The 24,877-nt window shown below is 46.3% G+C and overlaps 1 protein-coding gene across 4 annotated transcripts in view; it reads left to right on the top strand.

Annotated features, from left to right (window-relative positions):
* CCNY (cyclin Y) overlaps nucleotides 1-24,877 on the top strand; it is a 121,750-nt gene that overhangs the window by 32,299 nt on the left and 64,574 nt on the right. Inside the window, exon 1 of one of the 4 annotated variants that reach the window (XM_070802032.1) lies at nucleotides 10,551-10,759. The exons of the other annotated variants lie outside the window; for them this stretch is intronic. The gene's annotated coding sequence lies outside the window, so the exon portion shown is untranslated. Of the gene's footprint in view, nucleotides 1-10,550; nucleotides 10,760-24,877 lie in introns of those variants that run through there. 4 annotated transcript variants of the gene reach the window in all.

Genomic DNA, 24,877 nt, shown 5'->3' with positions numbered 1-24,877 from the left:
AACCTCCATACTGTTTCTCATAGTGGCTGCACCAATTTACATTCCCATCAACAGTGTCCAAGGGTTTCCTTTCTTCCACACATTAGGATGATCTTTGAATTTGTGTTCATAGTGGTATAAAATATCAAGAGACAGCATACTTCTGAAGAGTTCTGAATTCTTATGTGAAAGTCAGCTTTAAAAGGAACATTACCTACATTGATGTGCTTATTAGACATTTCACCTCTGTGAATTGTATGTTTTTATACTTCATTTTTTCCATCTGATTGTGTTTTTTCTAAACTGGTTTCTTTACAGATTTGCCTGTTAACTGTTACAACTTTTGAACTTCTAAAAGCCACTTTTTTTTTTTTTTTTTTTTTAAGCCACCTTCTTTTACAGATTGAGGTCTTTGCCAAAGCAAAGGCTGTATAAATCTGATTTGGGGAACCGTCCCTAGTTAGAATTGGGCACTAGCTGTCAAAATGTGGATGTTTTGAGTTCTTCTAGTGCTCATTTAAGTTCAAGACTACCTTGTTTATGCTTTTGAAGCTAGCCAATTAGCATATGTTTAACAATCAGTCAATTTAAACAAATGTGTTTTGTAACATGTTGAACTTTGAACATTAGTGCTTTGGAAGGTGGAAAATTCCAAGTGCATGTGAAAGATTTTTATCATTGAGTTTCATACCTTAAAGTCAGTTCTATCTCACACTTACTGAGTAATGTTTGTTGAGCTGGTGAGGTTTCTGGAGTATAAATAAGATAGGTTATCTTCTTCTCTGTGGGACATTTGAAAGCAAGAGTAACATAAATTTGATACTCAGCTAGAGAAGAAAAGAAATGTAGCTAGTGGCTGCAAGTGCTCCTTCATTAAGTGGTCCACTTTGAATGCCAATTTAAGTATAAAAGAAAAGACACAGACATTCAGTTCTCCATTTTTGATATAAAATCTCCATTAAAGCACATAGCAATGATGTTACCATGTTGACTCTCTTCTGTTGCTTTAGGGGTACCTTAGTGAAAGTCACCTTTTGGGTACCTATCTTTTTTGGGAGGGGATCACATGCCGCATGTCTTGTGGGATCTTAGTTTCCTGACCAAGGATTGAACCTGGGCCTAGCAGTGAAAGTGTGGAGTCCTAACCACTGGACCTCCAGGGAATTCCCCTTGGGTACCATTTTAAAATATAATTATTTTTTCACAAACTTTTTTCCCAGGTCAGTAAACATAACACTCATTGTTGTTAATCACTGTTGTAGTGTTCTATTTTATGGCACTGTCATCATTTACTTGGCACCTATTTATTCTTTTAAAATATTACATACAATTTTTATGTTACATGCAATTCTTAGGAGATTAATTATGTACATTCACTTTGGAAGGGGATACATCTTCACTTTGTTCCTCAGGAAATTCCTAGGATTACAGTTTCATAGTCAAAGCTTGGGTATATTAGGTTGGTTTGGTATTTATTGCCAAAGTGCCCCTGCTGTCACCCCTGTCCCTCAAGGCTGGGCCAGTTTACTCTGTAAACTGGCATTTGTGGAAGGTTCATCTGAGTGAGACACATTTTAGGTGTCATGTGTTGAAATAAAGGCGGCTTTGAGGTGACATCTGCACTTGCCTGAATCTTCGTCTCTTCTTTCTACCGTGTTCAGGGCAGAGATGCCATGACCCTGAACATGGTGTCGTGTTAGATACTTGGCTTTCTGGTTGACCTCAGGGTGGTGGCTCAGCGGCACCTCCTGGGGAGCAGGGTTGGGGCTCGTCTGGTGGGTCTATGGGGAGCTTTTGCCATGGCTCTCGCTGCCTGTCGGGTATCCCCGTAGAGAAGCCGTTTCCTGGACAGCAGTGGGCCTGGATCCTTCAGCTCTCTCTCCTCGGCGCTGCTGCCCTGGGATGGAAGCCCCGGCTGAGCGGTGATGCCGCGTTCATGGCTGGCATGTCTCTCTCTGGACCAAGTTAGCTGAGACAGGTCAGGTCAGTGCCGCCAGTCCAGTGCTGAAAACAGGTGTTATTTGACATTTGGGACAAAAGGGGACCGTTTTCTTTCACGATTCTGTCTTATCTTCCTTTTGAAAAAGGCCTCAAGTTCAGAGACTTGTTGAAAGGAAGTAGCCTGGCTCATTCTTATTTTTAAAGACAACTTTTAAAAGAGCAGTTAAGGTTCACTGCAAAATTGAGAGGAAAGCAGAGCAGTTTCTCATACATGTCCTTCCCCCACAGCTGCAGAGTCTGCCCCACTGCCAACGTCCCCTCCCAGAATGGGGCTTGTTATAGTTGCTGGACCTACTCGTTATCACCCACCATTCATGTTTACGTTAAGGTTCGCTCTTGGTGCTGTACATTCTTTGGGTTTGGACAAATATATAATGACACGGATCCATCATTATAGTATCATACATGGTATCCTCACTGCCCTGAAAATCCTCTGTGCTCCACCTGTTCATCCCTCCCTCCTCCCAGCTCCTGGCAACCACTGATCTTTTTTACTGTTGCCATAGTTCCTCCTCCAGAATGTCATGTAGTTGTACCTTTAGTTTTGTAGGAAATTGCCAAACCCTCTTCTGCAGTAGTTGTACCATTTTGCATCCCCACCAGTAATGAATGAGAGTCCTTGATGCTCCACGTCTCACCAGCATTTGGTGGTGTTGGTGTTCAGATTTGGGCCATTCTTATAGGACTGTGGTGGTCTCTCATTTTAATTTACATTTCCCTGATGACATGTGCTTATTTGCCTGCATTTTAGAAAAAGTGATAATTTAAAAATTGTGGTAAGAACTGACCTCTGCTAGAATTAAACCTGGGGAAATGCAGGATCACTAGCACAGAGATGAAATCTCTGAACTTTAGAATGGATGGTGGAAAGCTTTTTCTTTAACGGACTGTATGTGGGTGGGAATAACAGCCCTTGCTTATCGGAGAGCAGAGTGATGTGGGAGATAAGATATACAAGGAAAAGTCACAAAACAAGAAGGCTTTATTAGATCGAAAGAAAGTGAAAGAGGCAAATGGGTTAACATTCATGGAGCACCTGCTGTGATTATCTGGGCCTGTTACTTCATGTCCCTCAGCCTCATTTTCCTCTTCTGCTAAATGGGATAATAAAAATACCTACCTCAGAAAGTGTTTGGGGCTCGCATGGGAAAAAAAAGAATCAAGATCACTTGCTTTGTTTGGTACAAAGTAAGGAGTCAACAAATACTAATTGTTATTAATTATATTACTAGGTAAAGGTTGTTTCTTGTGAAATGACATGGGCTCAAATGTCATGAATCTTAATAGAATAAGACAAACACCAGAAAACTTGGGACAGGTTAGGCATCTCTGGATTCTGAGTCCCAAGTGCTGACCATTATACCTTGGAACCAGCTAGTCCGGCATCTCTAGAATGCTGCTCTCCAAGAGGCTGGTTTCCCGGGTGGGCGGGCAGCCTCTTCTGGGGGAGTCATGTGGTTTGTGAGAGGGCACCTTCCCCTCAGAGCCGAATGGTGGAGGTGGGCAGGGTCATCACGGCACCTCTGGGCCTATATTTTTTTCACAAGTCTGTGGTTTGAAACTGATTTTCCTAGAACAACTAGGAACAAGGAACAAACTAGAACAAGGCGTGTCTGAATGACCAGAAGTTGAAGATAAAACCTACTCTTGGGGACTTCTCATTCTGCCTAGTCTCCTGAGTAATGGGGTACAGAGAATAGTTACACACACAAGTTCTGCCTTCCCACTCCTCTGTAAAGCTTCAGAGTGTAGGTGCTGGTTTAAAGAGTTTGGTTACTACCTAGATGGAAGGCCACTAGCTTTTTTTTTTCTTTTATAATCAGCACAGGGAAATGGGTAAAATTATCAGAAGAGTGATTTAGGTGCATGTGCTAAGGAAACTCTTAAAAGTAAGAAAGGTTAGAGCTGGAACTGGTCACAGGTGAGGCTGCACAGTCTTGCCTGGGGGGCCTTACAACCAAGGTGAGAGCTGCTCCATTGGGAAGCAGCTCTGCAGCCAGAAATCAGGAGACCTGCCCTAATGTTCACCCAGCCGCTCTTAGCTGCATGGCCTTGGGCGAGTCCTGTGAGTTTTCTGGGCTTCAGGTGCTTAACCTTCATCTTTAGGATCCATCTGTAGGCCATGTCCTAGTGTCTTTCATTTGCAGAAACTGCGCTGCCACAAAAAATGGAAAAATCATAGTCTTTTCCTAATTTGCAAAAAGGAAAAAAAGAAAGCTTTTAAAATTGCATTGATAAGCTTTTCTTTGTTCTGAGTTTTCTTATATAAAATTGTCTTATACTTCTTTTTTTTTTTTTTTTTTTGGTTCAGGCCCAGGGATCGAACCTGAGCCCTCTGCAGTGGGAACACAGAGTCTATCCACTGGACCACCAGGAAGCCCCCATCTTATACTCTTTTGCTTCTTTTCACCTGTATCAAGCATTCATAGATAATATATGTGCTTGTTCTGTTCACAAATGTGGTCATCATCATATCCTCTCGTAGGCTGTCAGAGGCATAGTCTGTATGGGTGAGACCATTCCCAATTTGCCATGGAGCCATCTGTACCCCTGCCCAGAGATCGGGGGCTACCCTGGGGCACTCACTGCCCTGCACAGGCCCTTCCCAGTGGGATTACAGATGATGTTTGGAGTAAAGAGTCATAAAATCCTAGATTTTAGATCCTCAGAGGGGCCTCACAGAACATCTTACTATCTCCTTAACTAAGGCTCAGAGTTGTCCCAACTCACAAGGATGCTAAAAGTCTGCTCAGTGGGCTGGGCAAGCAGCTCTCCAGACTCCAGGCCAGTGTACTTTCCACTACTGAATTCTGAGAACTTATCATTCTATTGAGAAACTCTTTGGTGTTTGCCACTTTCTCGTGTGTAGGAAAGAGCAGCAGTAGCCTGCCTTTTATCCTGTGGAACTTCCTGCTGGTCTGACATCATGGACACCGCCCAGCTTGCTTTGTAGAAGTGGTTCAGTGCCAGACATACAAATAGCGTTCTGGACTAATTCATCATCAGGTACAAATGGCCTTGCACTGTGTCATGGACAAGATTAGTTAAGATTATCTTAACGAAGGTGCTGGTGACTGTGGGAACTGATGTCCCCCTGCGGGTGTCAGCGGATAGAGGGACAGAGCAGGACAGATTAATCTTGACAGAGGTCCTGCCCGTGACCTTGGACTCATTAGCACTGTATCTCATCCCACCAGAGGCATCAGCTAAACTGTTAGGGTATGAACATTGTTTGGTTTCAGGGGTAAAGTTGTTGTTAATCACATTTGCCAAGCTGAGGATGAAAGGCTCAGCAGAGTTCAGGGAGGTTGTGATCTCTGGCAAGTCCTAAACAGAACCATTTCTGTAATCCCTGAAAACTTGGATTCTTGCTGTCAGAAAACACAGAACAAATTCCAGTCAGTTCTTTATGGGAAATAATTATGAAAATGTAAATTAAAAGAATAAATTCTTGGCTTTGTTGACTTGGAAAAAAAGCACAATGTTAGAGCTGTGAGTTTCAGTTTGATTTGGGGACAGCGGTGGTTTTACTAAGGACTTCAGCCTGGGAGACAGCCTCTCAGATAGCTCTGAGGAACTGCTCCACAGACAGAATCATGTGTGTGATTCTGGTGAAGGGTAATATGTGTAATTAGGGCTTCCCTAGTGGCTCAGTGGTAAAAAATCCCCTGCCAATGCAGGAGACGTGGGTTTGATCCCTGGGTCAAGAAGATCCCCTGGAGGAGGAAATGTCAGCCTACTCCAGGATTCTTGCCTGGAGAATCCCAGGGACAGAGGAGCCTGGTGGGCTACAGTCCGTGGGGTCACAAAGAATTGGGCAGGACTCAGAGACTAAACAACAGACAGCAACATGTGATCAGGCACACCTCTTGGTAGAAGGTTGCTGCTCGTCACGAGGAACAGATATCTCAGTTAATGATATTAGTGTTTTTCTAAGTATGGGAAGATGCCAGGAACTGGGGTCATGACATTTTCTCCTAAAAATACCTGTGTGAAGCTTGAAGTGCCTCATTCCTGATCTTTGCCCTGAATTCCTTTCGTGATATACTGTAGGTGGAACTGGAATGCGGGCAGCATTCTTTGTTTTATAGCTTTATATACCCTTTGAGAAAACTGCTCCATCAGGCCATCCTCTATTAAATTTATCTTGCTCGAGATTTTCATAGCATTTTTCTCACTGGACTGAACCAACTTAGGTGAGCTAAATGTATATAAAAATTTGCAGTTGAAATATATTTCTGAGATTAAGCCTAATAGTGTGTAATGGAGTATTTTTCTACTTCCCATTTGTGTGTATTTCGTCAGTTGGACCCCAGAGAAATCAATATCTTCATTAGATTAGAGGTGGCCAAATATAAAGCGTATTTGAATTCTGCCCTGTGTTGCTGTAGACTTGGCAGACCACTTTTGAGAATATTGAAAAGGGTGACTGTACATTATTCTGGATCAGAATTCCCTGGGTGGCTGTTTGAAAATACAGATTTCTAAATCAGAATTTGCAGGAATGGAGTTGCAGAATATGTGTTTTTAGGAAATTGCCCAGGTGATTTGTCCTAAAGCCTTAGCTCCTCCAAGACTCACAGCATCCCCATGATTTCACTGGTGAGGGCATATGCTCAAAGAGGGGAGGTGAATCCTGTCTGTCACCCAGGCCATATTCTCTGGGCATTGACATGTATTTGCTGTGTGCCTGGAGGTAGGTGTTCTGGTTATGAAGCCTGAATTGAACGTTGTTCTGACTTAGCGAGTTACATTGCCCATAAACAGCGATCTTCTGCTCTGTTTCCATTGCTGATCATCCGGAGACTTGGCCAGGTCATGTCACTGCTTTTCTTCTTCTGCTCACCTGTTTCTGGTCTCATCTTGGAAGAAACTCTTAGACTCTTTTCCTCGTTGATTGCCTCTTAGGTAGCTTATTTCACTTTTTGTGCTGTGAGGTTTTTTTAAAAAAGGCTGGATTTCTTTCCCTTCCTCCCTGCCTAGCCTGCTCAGCAGGGACTGTATATGGATGGTGTTGGTAACAGCAACAGGGGGAAGCAGGAGGAACACGGTGCTGAGTTAGTGATGTTGACTGGTGAGACCTTCCTTTCTGTTGCCACACTCGCTCCTGCCCTCATCTCCTAAGGCTGGACTCGGTGGCCTCCTTGGCCTCCTCCTCTGTGGTCAAGACCCATCTTCACCTACCTGCCAGGCTGATGTGTGAACACTGCTTTGACTGAGTCCGTCCCTCCTCAGTGCAAGTCTGTACCAGCTGGGATCGGCTTTTTCATCCTCCCCAGTTTTAAATGTAGGGCTCATGCTGAGCAGGGTCAGGACAGGGCCGAGGTGGTGGAAGTGTTCTCCTGGCATAGGCTGTGGGCCCAGAACGCGACGTGGGGCTACAGCTCCGGTTCAGAAGTCAAGTGGAAAAGGGTGGTCAGAGTTGAGACAGGAACCAGGAGAGGCAGCCAGTAAGTCCAGGGAAGAAAGAATTTCCAGGTAAAGAGGATAATTGAGAGTATTGCATGTTCAGGCAAGTGGGCGAAGACTGAGGGAGTTCCATTGCATTTAATGAGTGAATGATGACAGTCTGGTGTGCTCTGAAAGCGCTTCAACAGGAACAGAGGTTAAATTGCAGCAGGGAGGAGCCAGACCACACACACTTTTGTGAGATTTAAAAATGAAAAGACAGGTTTTATTTTTTTTTTCCCCAAATGGCAGATTCTTAGGTGTATTGAAGGCTCAGAAGGTGGAGCTGGTATAGAGAAGAAGATTCAGAATAAAGAGCTGTCGTGGAGGATGGGGGAAGGGACCGGGTTCCCCTGGGGCAGTCAGGAAGGAGGAGAAGGGCGCGAGGCAGGCGGAGGCACTCCGTCCAGCTCTGTCCCTTTTGCTGTTGGGAGGAGAGGAGTCTCTCTGTTAGCCGCCCACTTGGGGCAGCCTGAGGTGAGCCTGCACAGATTAGTCTGGCAAAGGTCTGTCTTGTGTCATCCTTTTCTCTTCACAAAGCTTAGGTGATTCCCTGTTGCTGGCGTGAGCCCGGGCGACTTCTGTGGTGGCCAGGCCATTGCCTGTCTGCCTGCCCAGCCTCTCTGTTGCGAGTGTTGTTCCCCTAACACACCCGGCTGTTTGCCGACGTGCCTTCACTCACACAGGCTCAGGCCTTGGCCGGAATCAGCCTTTCCTGCTCCCTTTCCTCCACTGTGCTGTGGGTCAGTTAACTGTAGATCTCACTCCATAGAGAATGGAAACTCATTCCTTAAAACTATGGTTATTTTTAGTCATGCTTTTATTTCCTCTGCTAGGTTGTGACTGAAAGGATTTTTAAATCCAGGAATAATTTTAATGTTAATAAAATGTAGTGAGAACATGCATGTCAGTATCAGAGGACAAGCCCTAACTGGGCTGACTTCAGTTTGAATCCAGGCTCTGCTTCTCCCTTGGTGTGGTTTGGGGTGGTTACATCCTGTCACCTTATTAACCTACAAAGTGGGGATCATGCAGCTGACCTTTTAGCAATGTGGGGCCCAGGCCTGGCACACACTAAGTACTCAGTAGTCTACACCCCAACAACATCTGGCTGCGCCTCGGGGGGCGGGGATGATGAGGTAGAGGAGAGTGGGTGAGGGAGCCCCCTGCTCCTCATCAGGATGGCGGGGGAAGGCGTGCGCGATTCTGCCCTTCTGAACCTCCTTTCCTGTGTCTGTGCGCATCGGGTGACACATGTCATAAAGAGCCGGTGGATGTTCTTCATGACTGTGCTCCCTTGTTTCCTAGAGCGTCCTATGCTAATAGCGGTTTCATTTGTCTCTGCTGGTGATTGCATAGAAGGAAGCGCATATTTATTCTGGGAAAGCAGTGTACACTGCAGTCAATAGCATCAATTTGTACTTTTTAAAAAAGATTTGATTGGCAGCTATTTAGGAGTATCACACAATTCGACATTTATAACATTTATGGCATTTATGGAAAGTTAGTTTCCCCATTGAAGTTGCTCTGTTTTTCCTTTGCCCACAGAACTCTGGGCGTGTTGAAATGATTTGGTTTTTGGCCCTCTCCTTTTCAGAACAAATGCTGAGGCTTAGATGTATAGTAGGGCAGCTGTATAAAGTGTACATACCATATCGCTTATGAAACCAGAGAAGAAATACTACCACAGGGTTCGTTTTTTCCTATAAATTTTTAATGTATTTGACATGGTTGTGGGTAGCTGATCCTTCCATTTTCTCAGTAGGAATACAAATGTTTCCTAACAGAGAAAGGAAAAGAAGCTTGCTCTATGAGAACTCGATAAACCAATATAAATATTTTAAGAGTATTCTGTTCCTCTCCATAGCCAGTCACACCAGGTTTTATCTCTCATCCATCTTCGTGATAAATGAGTGCACATTAATTTTTAGTGCTGAAAATCTGTCTCCTGACATGGAGGCTGGTGACAAATGACACTTCCAACCAAGAGATTGTGTTGAGATGTTTTGCAGGTGCAAATGGGGTGGTGGTTCACAAATGAGCCAGTGGGAAGTGTCTCACTGAATGCTGATGCATCCTTGACCTTTGTGAAGTGTTTTTTGGTTTTTAAGATGGGCATTCTGAAACAGTTTATATTCATAGCATACTAGAGGTCTAACTGGAGGTCTAACACGTGGATCTCTGGAAAATAGGTAAATATGCCAAAGTGAACCCTGACAGAAAGGGTGGGGGAAATGAAGTCATTGCCCACAGAAGAGATTTGGATTGTTAAAACCAGAATGCAAAGGAGACAAAAGCGTATTGTCAGTACTTGTGATGAAGTGGTGCTGAGCAGGTACTCTGATGTTTGTCATTCGACAGATAAGAAATAAGGGTTACGATGAGGGTTCCCATTGTAAGAAAGGACATTGACAAGCTCCAGGGAAAGAGCATGGGTAGGTCCGAGCCCCTTCCTTCCTCACTCCACCCATCCCTATCTGCCCTCCCAGCTTTTGCAGCAACTTTATTTGGAATAGTTAGAAACCAGAGACCACACAGATGTCCTTAAACAGGTCAGTGAGTACTCCATGGAACTCTACACAACAATCAGAAGAAACATACCACCTAGACATGTAGCTCCCTGGGGGCATCTCCAGAGTACTGGGCTGAGTGGAAGAAGCCAGTCCCCAGTGATGACCTTGTGTTCAATACCAAGTGTGGGGCCGGTCTCTCTTCGCTTTCTGGGTTCCTGTCCACCTCTCCACACTCGTCTCTCCTTCGCTTTCATCCCAAGTGTCTCTCTTCTCTCATCTGCTGTACTTCGTGGATTCCCATAAAAGATGGCCCGTGACAGGCACCAGCAGGCAGACAGCGCTGTGCTTGTGCCCCTCTCTGAGCACCTGTTGCAGCACAGACTTGGAGAGGTGGATTCAAAAGCCACTCTTCCGAGTTTCTGAGATACAATAAAGATAGCATAATGCCCTTGTGGTGTGTCTGTGCTGTAGCAAAAGGCAGGATTTTCTTCTTTGCAGGGATCCCATTTTGAGGTCCGTTGGAGTAGCACATAGTAGATGTTAAGTGTATACATCAACTACTGTGGTCTCATGTTATAATTCTTCATAGCTCTATCTTCTTTGATCTAGGCTCTCATCGCTCCATCTCCAGTGTTGGGCACAGTGCCCCAGAGAGAGCAGGGCACTGATGAACCTGGGATTAGCGCATGAACTCCTGCGGGTTGGTATTGGAGGAGGTCGCGTTCAGCAGCTGCCTGCTGTGCCGGATGCTGAAGGGAAGGAGGCTGCTTTCCGGGACAAGTAGTTCATCTTTTGGTGCTTTCTTGATAACTTTGATGGTGAGTGATGTTTTCCCCAAGGGTACCAGATAATTGCAGATTTTGATATTTGACGTTTGGCTGAGACATCCATCTCGGGAGTCTCTGTGGTGATGTTTGAGCTCAAGAAGATGTTTCAGGCAGGCGATAGACGTGTGATTTCCAGCCGTCACCCCTTTGGAGGAATTGGCCCCAGTGTCCATTTGGACGTGCACGGGGAACGCCCGTGCCACTGCAGGGAGGGGGCAGCGGGGCCACAGGAGGCTGAGTTCCACCTGGATCCATTTCTGCATTAAGACCTGCTTTCTCAGCACTTTGAGCAGTTTTTGTTTGTTTTGTTTCTTGTTTTTGTTTTCAATTTGATGACGAAAAGTTTCTGAGTATGGGAGCCATTGCCTTAAAGAGGTTTTGGTATTCTTTATCCTAACACTGAAACTTGGATAATTAACCTGGAGGTGACTTGTTATATTTAGATTTTTCAAAATCGACATCTGCTTGACTTCTGAGCTCTTCCTTATTACCAGTGTTGTCGTCAGTGGGAGAAGTGGCTTTTCTTTTTCAGTGATTCTCTGTGGTGTGATCAACATACTCCCTTCCTCCAAGGGGCTCAGAAGTGAAGAGGGAACCCCTGCTGTTGGCCTTGGGGGCTGTGATAAGACGTGTGATATTCAGTGTTTGGCAGTATGAGAGATTGTGCCTGGGGTTAGCCTGTTTACATGGATGACTCCCTGGAAGTCCTCCGTTACTGCTCGGGTAGGAGGAGAGCTGGGGGTTTTGTTGTTTGTGTTCAGTGATCTAAGCCTTTAGAGCAGAGCCCAAGGGAGCGGAGGAGGGCAGAGAGCAGAGCAGGTGCTGGGGCGGGGGGGGTCATCACCTCGGGGAGCCACTGAGTGTGTAGCACCGCAGCTTGCAGCGTGCCATCCACCCCTTCTGCTCCTCAGCATCATCAAAGGGCAGGCAGGATGGCCAGCCATGTTTTATAAGTGTGAAAGTGAGACTCACACCTGCCAGTCACAACTCTTAGGTAGTCGAGGGTGGAGTGGGCCCTGGTCCTCAGGCCTTCTGTTCCTGTGGACGCCTGTAGGTTTGTGACCACAGAGTTGGCATACCGAGTGGCGACCATGGAAAAGACTTGGGCCGAAGTTGGAAGGAGCACCTGGAGACATGTGGGAGTAGGGTGGCCCCTGCTTGAGCTTGGTTCAGAGGTCAGGGGCTCACGAAGCCACACACACACAGGGCGTGTTGTCACATCTGAAGCTTTATGGGGAGCACCGAGCAGGCTCTCAGGCATACTGAGGGGTGTCTTAGGAGAGCAGGGGAAGGACATGGCATGGTTTTGTGTTTCAAGGGTGAGCTTGACTGAGGGCTTCCTTGGTTTGAAAGTCCTGCGAGTGCTAAAAGGGGTCCCCAGCTTTCTTCCCAGCTCACCCCCAGAAAGGCTTAGAGTCATTTGTGGTGTAGTATTGCCTTCAGCTCAGTCAGTCTTTTGAGGGGGTATTTCCTTCCTCCAGCAACAGCCCCCATCATTGTGTCCTTTGCTGTGCTCTGGTCTGTGAAGAACAGGAAGATTCAGGCACCAGTCTTGGGTCATCGGGGGCTTGGATCTGAAAGTGCTGGTCCCATTTGGGTTTGTATTTTGTAATGAAAGCCTGGAGTCAGTCCAACATCCAGTTATTGAGGCGAGTATGTGTAGGATGCTGAAATGGAATAGTATGATGTATCCCTATAGATTCATCCCCCAGATTCAGTAATTTCAAGTTATTTCCTGGGTACAGCTGCCCGTTATGTCTAGAGCACTTAACTCTGCTTTTATTACCTTACAACAGCCCCATGGGGCAGGTATTATTTATTTCCATCTTGATGATGAGAAAACTGACAGGCCCAGAGATAGGAAGTAACTTACCCAGGGTCACACAGCAGCAGCTAGCCTTGGCAGCCTGTGTGCGGACTCTCTCAACTGCACTGCTTGGGAACGCTTCTTAGCTTTTCTGATACAGTTTAATAAAACCATCCAAAAGTTTGTCTGCAAAATCCTAAAGTCTAGAATTGCGCATGTAATTGTGAATGTCAGTGATGGCATACTCCTCCAGCAAAAATTTGTTGGTGTGTGTTCTGCATAATTGCTATGGTAACTTGAGTTTTAACAATATATGTGTAAGCCTCAAACGAGTACTTTTTGATTACTTAGCCTTTAGTAGACATCGTAGACTGCATGAAAGTTAAATCAGAGACTGCTAATTATACAGTTAGCTGCTAACATGTGGTGAGGGACTCAGCTATGTGCATTCATTTCGAGAGATTTTCAAGAGTTTGGAATTGTTCCAGCTTGCTTCAGACCTTCTTCCCCTACTTAATCCCTGTGGTACTATGTATTTCTGTATTTAAACAGTAGATTTGAAGTGAACAATAGTGGTATTATTGAGTAATTCTGTCATTCTGTGTGACCATGTGGAGTTTTTATTTCTGTTTAAAAATTAAAGCAGATCTGGAGGTGTAATATTTTTTCTTTGGTAAGTTCAAATTTTAGGTCATACATGAACTGTTTTACTAAATTTGCTTAATGTCAATAAAGTTGAAATGTATTATTTTAAAATGGGTGGTTCTGATACTGAAGAACAAATCATGAAAATAGTTGATTTTTACATAATTATTACTGAAAATAGTGTTTTCATATGAAGGGAGTGTTTTTAAAAATGGTCCTTCCTGGCTGTTGAATACACGAGGTATATCCTGGCAGGCAGAATTCTTTTTCTGAGCCTTTGGCAGGACAGGAAGAAAGACTCAGGACTCCACTGCGGGAGGAGTCTGTGCCAGAAATCACCGCTGGCACGCGCTGTACCTTTATCTCACTCTGTCCCTCTGCGAACTTCTCCCGGGCCTGCAGTCTGTGAGGCCGAGCACTGAGGGCTCCTACAGGGCCAGCTGGATGGAGCCGCAAAGGATGGCATCAAGGCTGCTCCCGCCCAGGTGGTGGGCTGGTGGAGACCTCTGCTCTGACCTGGAGCATCACTCAGGGCAGTGGTCCCTACCTGATTGTGTGCCCAGGGGTGTGTGGTGAGGACTGGAGACATTCATGGTCACAGCTGGAGGGGATCTGACCTTGGCATCTTGTGTGTAGAGGCGGGTTATGCAGCTCAGCATCCTCCAGGGCACGAAGCAGCCTCTCCACCCCCACAGCAAAGAACTGTCTGCCCAGAACGTCCACGGTGCTGAGAAACTTTGACTTAGGGCAAATAAAGTAAAATTCCCTAGCCTGTTTCATTTCCTTGAAATGGGAAAGAATTAGTGCTTTTCTCATAGTGATTTTGTGGCAAACTGTGGAAAATGATACCTTGAAGAGGCCAATTTTTGGTGGCATAAATAACAATGATGGTTAATTTGGTGGGGAGACATGTAGGATGGAAACCTGTTGCTGTGACAGCTCAGGTGCAGTAGAAACGCTCCACTCTGCATGCTAGGTGCTGTCCACGGGTGATGATGCTTAGGATCCGGCCTTAGATACTTATTCATTTTGGGCTGCACTGTGCAGCTTGTGGGATCTCAGTCGCCTGATCAGGGGTTGAACCCAGGCCACTGAGCCAAGTTGTAACCATTGGATCCCCAGGAAATTCCCAAGATCTTGCCTTTAAATTAGGAAATTGAACTGGAAATCACTTAGAAACATGTGAACAGGAAGCAGTGTTTCTGGCCAAATGCTGGCTTGTCAGTCTTTTCCTGAACTGGTCTGATGATAAGCCATCTGGGTTGCTTGTTACATGACAAAATCCTCCCCTCGAAGACTCAGAGGTTAGAAGAAGGGACCAGGGTTGTAGTCATGTGATGGGAATCCTCAGTTTCAACAGTAGTCCTCGGTGAGTCTTAAGATCAAGCAAATTTGGGGAATAGTCCTTTTAAGGGCGGAAAAGATCCTTTGTCAGTGAGTTTGGAAAACCGTGGTTTAGAGTAATGTGTGTGTGTTAGTCACTCAGTCGTGTCCAATTCTTTGCAACCCCCTGGACTGTAGCCTGCCAGGCTTCTCTGTTCATGGAATTTTCCAGGCAAGAATACTGGAGTGGGTTGCCATTTCCTTCTCCATGGGATCTTGCTGACCCAGTGATTGAACCCAGGTCTCCTGCATTGCAGGAGGATGCTTTTACCGTCTGAGCTACTAGGGAAGCTCATCGTTTAGAGTAAAGCAGACATCTTTCGTATAGCCCTCCGCTGAGCCTTTAATAGGATAATTTGCACTGCTATCTGCTCAGTGTCCCATCTGGTGCAGATGTGGGACAGGGTGGTGGGATGGGAAGCAGCTTTAATCAGCCTGCTGACCACGTATGCAAAGTTGGACACTGGGTGGTACCTCTGAGAAGCTATGAGGAGATCAGGAAAAAGAAAGAACTCTAGACATGAGCGGAGGGGAGGATGCACATGTTCTTAAAAGGACTGTATTCACACAGTTCACTTGTTTTTAAAAATTTACTATGGGAAGTATTCTAAGTGCAAAAAACTAAGACAAAATTTTGGACAGTGTAATAAATTTAGTGGTTAATATACAGCACATTGAATGCAACTTGCTGCCAGCATCCACAGAATAATTTTTAAGTCACAGATCGTTGATGGATTCTGGACAGCTATGGGATTTCATACTGAAGCCTGACTTTCCTGAAAATACCCGCTGAGGCATGGCCCTTCCTCTTTGGCCTCGGTCCTCCTGAGACCGTGCTCCCCAGAGTCATCTTGAGGCACGCACACACTCCAGGCTGGGACCCAGGGGAAGCTGTCGCCTTGTGCTTGTCCACATTCACGTCCAGCCTGGCAGGAGACTTGGGTCCTGTTTCCTTCGCAGAGCAGTTTCAGAGAAGCAGACTCTGTGGCCCCTGATTCTGTAGCTTTTTGTGGCATCACATTTAAATACTGTGCTCCATAATAAGCAACATTTGTAGTATCTGTTCGGAGAAGGCAATGGCACCTCACTCCAGTACTCTTGCCTGGAAAATCCCATGGACGGAGGAGCCTGGTAGGCTGCAGTCCATGGGGTCGATAAGAGTCGGACATGGCTGAGCGACTTCACTTTCACTTTTCACTTTTATGCATTGGAGAAGGTGTTCTTGCCTGGAGAACCCCTGGGACGGGGGAGTCAGGTGGGCTGCCGTCTATGGGGTCGCACAGAGTCGGACACGACTGAAGCAACTTAGCAGCAGCAGCAGCATAGTCTCTGTTGACCAAGGCTGCCGCAAAGTAGACTCAGCTAGCAAGCACCTCAGAAGACCTGCGTCACATGCGTGGCATGCACATGTTCAGAGTGGTGGTGCCAGCCCAATGGTTGTGGCCTTGTAATTTGTCAAGTAGTTTGTCTCCCAAATGACAGTTCTCTGGCTGGTGAACGAGTGAAGGGTGTTTCAAGAGCAGGCCCCGGAGACCTACTGTAGCAGCATGAACTGTGGAGCTTGACCATTTGTGCTTCTGGGTGGAGCGTCAAGGTTGAACAGCCTCTCTCTCCTTGCTGAGCCTGGCTGATGAAGCTGATGAAGTAAGAGTGAGTGTTCTCGTTCACATGTAAATAGTATCTTCCCACTGAAGGGCTCTTGATTAACTTTCTGTTGCTACCTTAAATTACTGCACACTTAGTGGTTTGAAATGCTACAGACATATTTATTATCTCTGGTTCAGAAGTGCGCATGCATCACCAGGCTGACATCATGCAGCCCTGTGTGCGGCTCTGAGAGCTCCCTCTCTCCCTGCCTTCTCCAGCTGCATCCCTTGGCTTGTGGTCCCCTCTGTCTTCAGAGACAGCAGCCTCACATCTCTTGACTTGCTTCTCTCATTGCATGTCTTCTGTTCTCCGTGTTGATAGGTTCCTGTGTTAGGGTGTGGACATCTCTGGAGCCATTATTCTACCCACCACAGGCTTTTTCTGCTTTCTGTATTTCCATAGTACCCTGATCTGTACTAAGTCGTATGGAAGTTCTCTGTTTACATATATTTCATTCCTACTAAATTTCCCAGACTCCTCTAGGGCCACCACGTTGTCTGTATCACCTTTGAATTCCCAGCATTTCCACAGCACCTGGCACTCAATATAGGGTGCTCAGTAAGTGTTTGCCAAGCTAAACAGAACTGTTTCAACACCCCCACCCCACCCTGGCCCAGATTTTAAGAACAAACATAATAGCTAGAGAATTGTAACTTTTATAGCAAAGCAGTAAGAATTCAAAACCCCTTTGTCTCTTGACTTCTGGAAAACCATTGAGTGTAAGGCTCAGACAACCTACCTGTGCAGTAGAATTCATTATTGTAGCCATGTCTCAGGAACGCATCATCTGATGCTGGTCATGAGTGTGAAACCAACTGTGCAAAATGAATTACTGCTTGTCTATTTGAAGACTGCTCTTTGCTAAACTGAGTATCGCTTTGTAATAAATCATGGAAAGTGGAAAATCTCAAACCACACATTCATTATTGCCTTGCTCTTAAGGATAATATTGTAAAACTGTGAGGACTTCAGATTATTTTTGTATTAAATGTATCATATAAGTTAGCAAAAAAGCATGATTTGATCTTTCTTTATATTACAGGTGAGTATAGATAAATTCTTGTCCATTAATTTTGACTTTGTCTGAATGCCCTTTGTGCCACCTTTTTAGTGATTAATTTGTAGGAGGCACACCTTGGATAGAGTAACACCCCCCAAAACTTGCCCAGAATACCTAGTGAGACTGCCCCAGGAGCAGGAATGCTGAGAAAGCTCACTTTCTTTTGCAAGATTGGCACACATTCAGTTGATTTTAAAATAGAGTTACACATCTGTTTCATTTGTCTTGGTATTTGAGTTTTTAAATCAGAACTGGCTATGCCAGAACAGCAGGCTCTCTGAAGTTTGTATTAAACGTTATTGCTTTGAGAGTGACCTGCACATTTGGTTTTGGTGTGGATGGTTGTCACCCCTAGAGGCTCCTTCACCTCTGTCCTGCTCCAGGTCCTCTGGAACTTCCTGGCCCTCACGTTCCATCTCATTTCTGTTTCCAGCACACGCCTCTTCCTCCCCCCGTGTCACTTGCCCAGCATACCTGCCAAATACGTCTCAGCCCCTCAGGGCCCATGTAGTTGGCACTATGGCAAAGGAAAGTGGTTTTCAAACTGCTGTTTATTTTTTGAAGCACTGAGAACTCCTGTTTTTTTTTTTTGTTGTTGTTGTTGTTAATGTTCTCTTACATCCTGAAGATACAGAAAATGGGTACAGGTGGAACTGCTCAGGTGACACTGAAGGGGGCCAGGGCCTTCCCTGCTCAGTGTGGGGACTGAGGCCAAGTGTCTGAGGAGCTCGCTGGTAACACAGTACCCCCTCGAGAAAGCGGTAGTGGAGTAGTGAGAGCACAGACTCCATCACTTACTAGACGTGTGCTTCAGGCAGGTCGCCCTGGTTTTCAGTTTTGTCATCTTTAAAGTGGGAATGATAGCTGTACCTTCCCCCTTCACCACCACCACCACCCCAGTGGTGCCCCCCACCCCACGCGGTGGTTGTAAGGACAAGATGAGATTATGCTTATCAGGAGCCTGGGGTCTGGCTGCTCTCAGTAAATGGTAGCCTTGGCTGAAGATCGGGCTTTATTGGGACAGCAGGCCAGGCATGTGTTCTCCTATTTATAGGGGCTCTCAGAAAACACGTGCAACCAGAGACTCGCTCACCAGCGCCTCTTGGATACTCTCTCTTGCCTGATTCCAGCCACGTGGATAACTTTCCTTTCTATTTGGATTCCCTTCCAGCAACATGTATTTGATGTGGGTAGTTTTGCAGAGGAAGTCTGGTAGCCTTTGTGAGACACTAATAAGTCATCCTTGTCATGCAATGAATAGTCATTTTATTCAGAATCTCCCTGGTACGGTGCTGGGGTTTTATTCTGGGAGGAGAAGCTGAACAGTTACCTTCTCACCCCATCCTCCTGCTTTGGGAATGCACGTTCAGGGCACTTCAGTGGGTCTCTTGGAGGGAGGGGGGCACTTGGCATCACAGTCTGGAGCATTATAGTTGCCAGCTTGATTGGATTACTTGAAGTAACCTTGTGTGCTTGGTTAAGAATAAGCCTTATTGAGAAAGTATGTTTTCTGTTCTAAGAACTGAAAGAGATTTTCCTGGCTGACATCTCCCAGTCCTCCAGCTGAAAGAACTATCAGGAGATGTCTCCAGAGTCATCAGCTGTGGGTTAGATGACTGGGAGCAGGAGTATGAATGGTGCAGTAGGTGCCCAAACAGTGTTTTCAGTGGAGAGAATTCCGATCACAGAACAAGGGAGCCCTCCCTGCCCTGGGAATCTTTGCAGCATGGAGGCACTGAAAGCTTGATGCTGCGAGTTGGGCTGTGGAACTGTTGCTGTGGCAACCTCTGCATGGATTTCCAGACTATTGTGTTTTCTTTTAGTAGGCATGCTGTGGCAGTGATCTGTTGTTTTTAATCGGCACTTTCTTTTGGGAGAAGGAGAAAATGGTGAAGAAAAGAGACTTTTGCACGTGTACTTTCTAGAAAACGGACTGCAGTGAGCTGTGCTCTGAAGGGCACGCGGGACTGGCAGGGAAGGTGCGGGGCTGGCAGGCCCCTGTGGGCGGTTCTTGTGTTTGGGGGGTTCGTGTCTGGGGAGGTTCTGTTGTGAGAGGCATGTGCCTCTTCGCATCCCTGGCCCCCGGCTGCCCTGTGATTGCTCCATCGCAGCTGTGGAGAGAGGAGTGGAAGCAGGGCTGAGGGCAGGCCTGTGAAGAAGAGCATGTACTCCCGAGGGGGTTGCGGCGTGTTCCTCTGTGACCCCCTCATTGCCTGGGAGGTGATAACGAAACCCTGGTGCTACCGGAGGACCACAGAGTACTTCCCCTTCCAGCTCCACGCTCCTGGATTGAACGATTGCCTGCCAGTCCTCTCCTCAGACAGCTATAGCAGAAATTTGTTTTGCCAGAAGCCAGCACGATTCTAAATTTTTTGCAGGGGAGGGGGAGGGAGTGGCACCTGCTTTTCTCTCTCTGAAGTGTTTTTTCTCAAAATAAGTGAAAATTCAGGACCTGACATGAGAAATTGATGAACACAGGCCAGCAAACTGTATTGTTGCATCGTGAATGGCTCAGCTTATGTTCTTGCCATCCGCCACCCTGCTTAACAACTTGTTCTTATTTTCCAGGAGAAAAACAAAAAATAATTATTCTTTTCCCTGAACCCAGGCACAGAGATGAAAGCAGAAATCAGTGACCCTACATTGTAGCTCATTATGAGAAGCAAACTGTGTTGAGAGGACTGTCTTTCCCTCACGGACTTGCCTGGCTGTGTATTGTGACCAGGAGTCGCCAGGCTTCTAGCCCAAGTGCAGGTCGGGAGCCGTCATGCTGTGTAGCCAGGTGCCTTCGTGGGGGCAAGCCCCGCACCTGCCATGGTGACCCCCAAGCCCCACAGCTGTGGTGTCCCCGGGGCACTGCAGTGATGGCTCCAGCGCCCTTGCTGCCTTTTCTGGAGCTCCTGTGCTGGGAGAGCCCGCTGGCTGAGGGGGCCTGGCTGCAGCTGCTGTCCGGGCATCTGAAGCGGGGCAGCTGTATCCAGGGTGGCCAGGCCACACGCTCCGAGAGTCACTGAAGTCACTGCCAGCAGCCGGAAGGTAACGGCTGCTGTGAACAGAGGACCAGCTGGTCTCCTGCCCTCCAGAGGCTGGGCCAGAGTGAGAAGAGAAGAGAAACAGCCGGGAACAGAAAATGTACTGTAATTCTAAAGTGCAAAGAGAAATTGCTTTAATTTAAACAGACGTACAGATGATTCCTGGGCTTCCCTGGTAGCTCAGCTGGTAAAGAATCTGCCTGCAATGCAGGATACCCCAGTTCAATCCCTGGGTCAGGAAGATCCCCTGGAGGAGGGCACGGCAACCTACTCCAGTATTCTTGCCTGAAGAATCCCCATGGAGCCTGGCAGGCTACAGTTCATGGGGTTGCAAAGAGTTGAACACAACTGAGCGACTAAGCACAGCACAGCATAGATGATTCCTAGGGAATAAAGACACAGTATAGGGAACACCTTGAAGAAGTCATGTTAAAATAAAATTGAAATTAATACTAAAATGTTACAGATAAGAGATACTCTGCCCCCGTGTGATGAAGTTGTCTGTGATTCTTACATACGTCTTGGATGGTACGGAAACACAAAGGAACCAAAAAAATCAGCCTTGACCTGTTCCCTTAGAAAGAGATAACCGTAGATACAGGAGAGGCACTGACTTTTCAGAACAGTGTCAAAACCCAAAATAAGCAGAGGCTTTCACAAAAGCTAGAGACAGAACAGTGAAAATGGTCTTATGCCTTGAGCACGACCATCCTAGAGACAGGCTCCCTGCATGGAAGATGACACGAAACAAGCAGTCCGGTTCTCTCCTGCTTCCCCTTGCTCTGCTTGCTCAGCCGGGCAGAGCTGGGCTGAGAATGAGAGTAGACATGGGGAGATGTGACGCTCAGGACAGAGGCACCCCTCCACCCTCACCCCGCTTTCTTGGGGAGATGTGGAGCCAGTGGCGGTGAACTTGACCTCTCAAGTTCCCGATCTTTCAGTCCAAGTTCTCCCTTTTTCACCTGTCCCTTCTGTGTTGTTTATTGCGGTGTGACAAATCACTACAAACTCAGCATACCTCCAGTGCTCTGTTGTGTTATTTCTATTACTTGGGAATTCTCGAAGGAAAGTTAATAAAAGGTAGATTGAGGTTAATTGTGAGGCACCTTGAAAGTGATTTCATGCTAAATAAGTTGGACTTTGTCCTGTAAGTCTTTAAAAAATTAAGCAAAGCAATGGCACGGAGAAATGTTTCGGAGATGTTGGAACACTGGCAGAGTCATCCATGATGGACCTGAGGTTTCACTGGAAACCTCATGAAATAATGAATGCAGGTGTGCCTCAGGCGTGCACCTGGGTGGTATCCGTGGAGACATAAAGGGAGCTGGGGTGCATTGGTCCTTTCCCTTTCTTTGCAGTGTGTATCAGGTGATAAATTAGAGGTCGAGAGACTGATTGAGTAGCTCAATTGGAGACTGTCCAAAACTAGGTCCCCATAGACACAGCACTCGCTGTACTTTGATCCTTAGTCATTCCTATGTGTGTGTGGATTTCATATATATGTGAATTATAGGTGTATACATGGTGTTTTCGGTTTTGATACTTTCCCATCATCGTGGTCATCTTCACTCTTCTGAACGTAGGACGTAGGTTGACTGATTATCAATTCCTAGATAAATTTTCTAATTAAAAGAAATAAGAAATATGGCTGTCATTATTTGGTCCTGCAAATGATTTCTTCCTTATTCAGTTTTTCTCTGTAGGAAAAGTTTGGTGCCCCCTGTTCCTAATCTTCTCTTTTTTCTTAGTTGAGGTCCTAGGCCTGTACTCGCCTGATTCTTCCTGTACTGTCTCTCTTTCCTAGCTAAAATAGTGGGAGTGTTGTCATGTATATAAATTGCAGAAAATTTCCTTTGAACCACTTTACTCCCTAGAGAAATGTGCATCCTGCTTCATCTTTTGTCTGTGTGTGGGAGTGTGTAGAGCCGTGCCTGAGTGATGCATGTCCTGCTCTGGGCGAGAAGGTTCTGGTATTGTTCGCCTTGTGTACGGTGGAGTGGGCTGCTGGGATCTGGCCCCAGTGGTCCTTCCTAATGGGGAGGAGGGAGCTAGCTTGGGAATCTGGGTCCGCCTGAATATTCTGGGTCTTTCTCACTGGTGGCCTGTTATTTCTCAAGAAGATGTGAAGCTGTTGTGATGATATTTTTATGCCTCTGACTTGGCACAGGTAGCTTTTTGGTGAGTTTACACCTACTCCTCCAGCGTATCTTCAATTTGAGGTTAAAAAAAGATTAAAATGTGTGGAGTGCGACTGTAATGAGGTAAAGACCCATACCTGCGGGTGGAGGCCCTAGGGAGTGGAGTGTGGGACCCAGGATAGCCTATCTGGTCCCTGATAATCGAATCATAAGGAAAATCACTACTTTACCTCAAAATCTCATTTGAAAGTAAAAACAAAGTCTCACCTAAAAAACAGAAACTGAATGCTAAGTCAACTCTAAAATGAGACAACTAGCTGCCATGCTGCAAAAGCAGGTGCTTGCCTAGGCTGAGTGTGAGTGGAGAATAATTCTTAACTATTTCAATATTAATTTGTTGGAGTCTGTATGAAAATGAGTCTGAATTCTCATTTCAAAATCTAACTTGGCCGACCACGGTGAAAAATGTGTCATTGTGTTACTAATTCAGAGTCATACCCTGTAACATTTTAAGCCAAATCTGAGCCTGTCTTCATCAAATGTAAATGTGCCTGTTTCCATTTATTTCTTAATAGCGCAGCCAGCTGGGTTGACAGGCCTGTCATCTAAGTCAGGCTGTGCTGAGGCCTGCTTGGCTCGGGGGCTGGGCCTTGGGTACGGGACCCAGGGAACCTGGCTGAGGACATGGAGCAGCCACACAGGTGTCCAGGAGCCCATGCCTGTGCCCTGCTCGGGTGATCTTTGGAAGGCCAAGTGTAAGGAGAGGGCATTTCTTCTTTAGGTTGGCAGTCCTGGCTTCACGGACATGTCTTTACTTTGACTTCTCTGGGAGTTACTGGGCAGACAGTGTGGGGCTTCATGCTGCTGTCCCTCTACTTCAGTAGATCCCGACGCTTGTCTCCCGTTGCTCAGGTTTGCAGGGCCGGTGCCGTGCAGCCCTGCCCAGGAGCCCTCCCCTCTGATTCTGGCCCCCGACCTTGACGGCCCAGAACTTGCTAGTGTGCCTTCGGTGTCCTGTCTGCAGCCTGCAGCCAAGGGCTTTTGACTCCCTTGGTATTTCAGAGAGTCAAGCTCTTCATGTCAGAGACTCAGTTTCATGCCCCCTTGGCTTTGTTTTCCTCCAAAACCACCCTGCTAGCCTTACACAGATGCTGCCGTGTCTTCCCGGCTGGACCCCGTTCTCCGAGAGTCTGAGTGACCCTTACCGCTGGGTCTGGGCAGCCCACGCTGTGTCCCTGAGCACAGTTGCTCGTCATCCTGCAGGAGCTGTGTCTTCCTGTCTGCTCTGTCTTCTCTTCTGTGCTCTGTCCTTGTCCGTGGGGTAACCCTGCCTCCAGACGTCTCCCTTCACAGCAGCAGCCCTAGCTCAGTGCTCGCTGTAGCCAGACATGGTTCTCAGTTTGGGGCACATTTACCCCATTCCTCATCACTACCAGGTGCATTATCCCTGCTTTGCAGGTGGGGCGACAGAGGCGCAAAGAAGGTAGGTCACTGCCCCAGGTTGTCAAGACTGCTAAGTCGGGGAAGCGGGATTTGAACTTAGACCTCTGTCTCTGTGGCCAGATCTCATACCACTGCTTTATTCTGCTTGCAGGTCTTGGTTCCTCCATTCTCTGAAATCTTCTTTCCATCTGGCCCAGTGGTCCCAGATGGGTCAGCTCATTCTTACGTCCTCAGCCACCCTGTAACACAGGCGGGTGTGGTGTTTTGAAAACAGCCTCGGGCTTTGGATTAGATCTGGGGTCCTGGCTCCAACACTCACCTAATTGTGTAACTTCGGACAAGGTTCCTAACCTCCCTGATCTGTTTCCTCCTCTAACTCACGAGCATTTGGGAAGATTAAATGTGAGTAAGTAGCAAGGTTCCTGGCACAATACTAGATATTCAGAAAATGGTAGATATTATGTCCTTTATGAAAAAGCGGTGAACTGTTACTAACTTGAGAAAGACGCTAGTTCAATGTTTGCAGTTAGTTCAGGTTTATGATGGATGGGACCCAGAAAAGACTTTGCAGTTTACATTCAGTTTGGGACAAAAAGGCTTTTTTTGTTGTTGTTTTTTCCAGTTAAGAGCTGAAGGGATAGGAGAGAACTTTTCACATATAGTTAAGTCTGAAGATACTGATTTATATTTTGCATACTTTTTTCCCATTTACTTTCTCTCTTAAAAAATATTGACTCATTTAATGTCTATAGCTAGGGTAAAGGCCCTTATAAAAATTTTCTCTAAAAGCACAATAAAATAGTCTCTGCTTTCATCTAATTGCAGCCTTTGAAACTGACTCCAAATGTTGTTAGATGGCACTAAGTCATCCACAGTTTAGTGCTCGAATTAATGGGGAGGAAAACCCCCTTGATTTATGAACCCCTATTTTGAGCCACCAAACCCCCATCTCCC

Source organism: Bos indicus, chromosome 13 (assembly GCF_029378745.1).
Source record: "Bos indicus isolate NIAB-ARS_2022 breed Sahiwal x Tharparkar chromosome 13, NIAB-ARS_B.indTharparkar_mat_pri_1.0, whole genome shotgun sequence".
Lineage (NCBI taxonomy): Eukaryota > Metazoa > Chordata > Mammalia > Artiodactyla > Bovidae > Bos > Bos indicus.
Note: the sequence above shows the minus strand (reverse complement) of the source record. Positions and strands in the feature narration are given on the sequence as shown.